We start from the raw sequence: 4,889 nt of genomic DNA on the forward strand, positions 1-4,889 counted from the left end.
TGCTTGCTGCATAAACTAAACCATACATGAATTTTTCATTTCAGTGTCCCCAAAGACGTGGGATAATTCTTCCTAGAACAAAGCATTGGGTAACCAAAGGAGGAAGTGTATACCCATTCCCCAGTCATGCTGGGAACCAGTATTTTTGCAAAGAGGAATTAATTTGCTTTCTCTGTCTCTATCTCTGTTTGTTTCTTTCTCTGTGGGAGTGTGTGCTCGTATGCATGCATGCAGGTGCACAATATATTCATGCCTGCTTGGAGGACAGAGGATGGCAGCTGTCATTTCTCAGGGTCATTGTTATCATTATCCTGGTCTTCCCTGTCCTTTAAAGAGACAAGCTCCATCTACCCCCAAATTCCCCCCCCACCCAGGCAAAATGCTCTTGTATCCTCTCTCTCTCTCTCTCTCTCTCTCTCTCTCTCTCTCTCTCTCTCTCTCTCTTTCCTCTGTCCTTCCCACTTCTCTCTCCTCTCTCTCTCTCTCTCTCTCTCTCTCTCTCTCTCTCTCTCTCTCTCCCCCTCCCTCTACCTCTCCTCTCCATAGTCCCCTTACCTTTATACCCTTCCTAATACCCACCAAATAAACTCTTTACCCAAGCTCTTTCCGTGCGTCTGTCTGTCTTCCACCCACCAGGGGACCAGCCAGGTTTGCACTGCCATGAATCTTTCACTCACTCACATTTTCTTTTCTTTTCTTTTCTTTTCTTTTCTTTTCTTTTCTTTTCTTTTCTTTTCTTTTCTTTCTTTCTTTCTTTCTTTTTTCCTCCTCCTCCTTCTTCTTCTTCTTCCTCTTCCTCCTCCTCCTCCTCCTTCTTCTTCTTCTTCCTCTTCCTCCTCCTCCTCCTCCTTCTTCTTCTTCTTCTTGACAAAGTCTATGTCTAGGCCTGGAACTCACCAGGTAAACTATAGTGGCTGTTCACTCAGTCCTGGGACCCTCCTGTAGCTCCTCCCCTTGCCGGAGTTAGAAGTGTAGAGTATATACCTGGCCTTTTAAACGTAGAGTTTGGAAAAACTGAGCTCAGGTCCTCATGACTGCAAGACAAGCACTCTGCTGACTGAACCCAGCCCTCCGCCATTAATTTCCTGATTCTAGGATCATGCTGTGAAGAGGCCCAGTTTGCAAACCGGAACCTTCATTGAAATGAACACAGAGGAGGCTGCCAACACCATGGTCAACTACCACACGACCGTGGCACCCATGCTGCGTGGACGGCCCCACAAGGAGCTCAAAACCCACAGCTCGCCCAACCAGTCATTCACCCAGGCAGCCCTGTAGGCCGTGAACTCTGTGTAACCCAGAAACCAGGCTGCCATGGGTGCTGGAATGGCAATGGCAGGCAAAGCCTGTTGCGCAGGCTCATTGTGGAAAACCTCTTCTGCCCAGTGACCCTGGATGTGCTGCACAGATCCGCTCTAAGTTCAGCACAGTCTCGAAGATCTTCACATTCACCAAGAACAACCAGTTCTAGGTGAGGCTGCAGCAAGCAGACCCAGAGTACCCAGCATGCCAAGCTGCCCCTGGATGGTCAGTACCTCTACAACGCCTGCTGTGCTCTGCACATTGACGTCTCCAAGCTCACCAATCTCAACGTCAAATACCACAACGACAAGAGCAGAGACCACACTCGGCTTCACCTGCCCTCTGGGGACAGTCAGCCTTCGCTGGACCAGACCAAGCCTGCAGCATTTGGCATGCTCAGCGCAATGTCAGCCTCTCCGCGTGCAGGAGCCAGGTTCCCTCCCACCTTTGCCTTCCCTTAGGCCTCTCTGTTCCTAAGGTCCACAGAGCGTTACCCCTCCCTCCCCTGCGCCGTATCTTCTGCTGCTGTGGCTGCCATGGCTGGACTCATTGCTATCCCAGACTTGGTAGGTGCCAGGAATTTCATTCTTCTGGTCAGCAACCTGAACCTTGAGAGAGGCACACCCCAAAGCCTCTCTATTCTTTCTGGTGTCTATGGTCATTCGCAGCGGGTGAAGATTCTGCTCGACAAGGAGAATGCACGTGTTCAGTTGGTGGAGGGCAGCCAGGCTCAGCTGACCATGAGCCCCTGAATGGGCAGGCACAGCTGCAGGGAATCAGTGCGCATCACACTGTAAAAGTGTGTAGCTGCCGCCTGAGGGACAGGAGGACCACGGCCTGATCAAGGACTATATCAGTTCGCCGCTGCCCCTCTTCAAGAAGCCCAGGCTCCAAGAACTTCCAGAACCTCCCCCGCCCTCAATCACCCTTCACTTCTCCAATATCCCGCCCTCTGTGTCAGAGGATGACCCAAAGAGCATCTTCTCCAGCGACAGGGAGTGTTGTCAAAGGTTTCAAGTTCTTCCAGAAGGACCACAAGATGGCGCTGACCCAGATGGGCTCTGGGGAGAAAGTGTTCAGGAGCCAATTGAACTGTGCAACCATGATCTGGGCGAGACCACCACCTGCGTGTGTCTTTTTCTATGTCCACCATCTAGGTGGCCCTGGGCCTGTGACAGTTTTCACCATTCCAGAAAAGCCACTTTAAAAAGCAGCTGAGCCGGGCAGTGGTGGCGCACGCCTTTAATCCCAGCACTCGGGAGGCAGAGGCAGGCAGATTTCTGTGAACTTGAGGCCGGCCTGATCTACAAGAGTTGGTTCAGGACAGGCCCCAAAGCTACACAGAGAAACCCTGTCTTGAAAAACAAACAAACAAACAAACAAACAAACAAACAAACAAACAAACAAACGGTAGCTGAAGTGATTTTACAGACCAGAGATTTGATTTATTTATTTATAGAGAGATTATTTGCCTGTCTTTTTCTTTTTAAAATCATTTTTAGCCCATGTTGCCATGGCTGAAAATGGCTTGGGCCATTGAGGCCCAGTCAGGCCTGGACCCATGCCTTGAGGGGCTCAGGTGTGAGGGCACAGTGGTGTCCTGAACACAGTCACTTTCTTGTGCCCTAAAAAACCAGCCTGTCTCCCAGCCCCAGGCCCACCCTCTTATGCCACCAGTCTGTCTCCAGACCTGCAGGTGAGCCAAGTGGCCTGTACCATAGGCTCCCTGTGCTGTTCAGGAGCTGGGGCCACTGTGTGTGTGTGTGTGTGTGTGTGTAATGTGTTTGTGATATGTGCATACACCTGCAGGTTTCCGGGTGCCAATGAATGTATATATAGTATAGATGTGTACAGACATTAGAGATCTTTCCTTAGTAACTAGCAAACTTGTTTTTGAGATGGGGTTGATTTGGGGTTCACTGAGTGGGCTGTGTTTGCTGGCTAGAGAACTTCAAGGATTTGTATGTCTCTGCCTCCTTAGCACTGGGATTCCAAGTGCATGCCACCAAACCTAGCTTTTTAATGTGTGCTGCGGGGCATCAAACTTAGCCACTCACGCTTGTGCAGTGAGCAAACCATCTCTGCAGCTGCCTGAACTTCGCCCCTGATGCAGTGTCCACAGGCTGCATGCTGTTCCATCTTCTTGTCTTTATTATTATTTATTTATTGAGTTATCATTGTGGGAGGGCTTGCTCTATGGCAGGAATTGCTTGTAAAGTGTTTACACACGAAAGGAACACAGTCCCTACTGTTATAAAGCATATTCTGGAACTAGGAGAAGACAAAGTTTAGACAAACACACTATTAAATAAATATATCATTTGGAATTGGAACTGTCATAGAAAGAAAATTCTGGAAGAAGTCGCCATATAGCCACACTTTCGTCTGTGGTTAGCTGTGGTTGGCTCTCCCAGCAGATTCACAGGCTGTCTTGGAAACCACTGAGTTCCCACAGTGGCTGGTGTGGAGTCTGTGTATGTGAGATCTCTGGGGCTGAGGACTAGTAAGTGGCTTTGCCTAATTATCACCTTCTCAAAATGGACACTTACTAGAGGGACATGCTGCACAGAATGGGTCTCACCAGCCAGGCAAGTCCTTCGGTCAGGTACCTATGCTCCTGACTTTTCTTCCTTAAATGATAAAAAAGGCAGTCTCCCCCCGGGGTTCACACAAGACGTAGCCAGCAAGCCTGCACTGGAACCTTGAATGTTGCATAAACATGAGGTATTCCATATATGCAAACTCTGTTATCATGCCAGCTCCATAGGAACAGGATGTGACTTAGCAATTTCCAAGATGGAAGCCTTCCTCAGAAACCCTCCAGGGCCACAGGCTCTAGACGCTGGGAGGGACGGGATACTCTTCTTCCAGAGCCTCCGGAACAAACCAACCCAGCAAAAATCCAGAGTCACCTACAGTTCCATCAGTGTTATGGCAGCATCAGGAAGCTGACAGAGATGGCAACTGACCTCTTCTCATGGGACATCCATGACTTCCTTAGACCACAAACCTTTCATGCTCTCTCTGCCTCTAAGAAGCAAGGGCTCAGCCGGGCGGTGGTGGTGCACGCCTTTAATCCCAGCACTCGGGAGGCAGAGGCAGGCGGATCTCTGTGAGTTCGAGACCAGCCTGGTCTACAAGAGCTAGTTCCAGGACAGGCTCCAAAACCACAGAGAAACCCTGTCTCGAAAAACCAAAAAAAAAAAAAAAAAAAAAAAAAAAAAAAAAAAAAAAAAAGAAGCAAGGGCTCCTGACTTGGCCAATGGGATCCCTAATTTTAGTGACAATTATCTTCTGCATGTCCCACTCTTGTGAGCATCCCTGTGGCTTCATGCTCCGTGTGTGTGTATGCGCGCGCGTGTGCACTTCTGCATGTTCTGCTTACCTTCCACACCTCATGTCTTGTTCTGTGGAACTCTACTGTTCACCCTGTCCAACCCTCTCACACCATGTGTGGTTATCCTACTTCTCTGTGCTCAGCACATTTCTCATTCTTTGCCCATTTTGTGCACATACCTGGCACATTGCTGGGTTTATGTGTGTGTTTGTGTGTATGTGTGTGTGTGTGTGTAGGGATGACAGAGAAC

At 49.2% G+C, this 4,889-nt stretch overlaps 1 pseudogene; it reads left to right on the forward strand.

Moving 5' to 3' along the window:
* The first annotated feature begins 1,140 nt into the window (after positions 1-1,140).
* LOC130874833 (polypyrimidine tract-binding protein 1-like) lies at positions 1,141-2,459 on the forward strand (annotated as a pseudogene).
* Positions 2,460-4,889: the final 2,430 nt, after the last annotated feature.

The sequence above is a fragment of the Chionomys nivalis genome, chromosome 5 (assembly GCF_950005125.1).
Source record: "Chionomys nivalis chromosome 5, mChiNiv1.1, whole genome shotgun sequence".
In the NCBI taxonomy this organism is placed as follows: Eukaryota; Metazoa; Chordata; class Mammalia; order Rodentia; family Cricetidae; genus Chionomys; species Chionomys nivalis.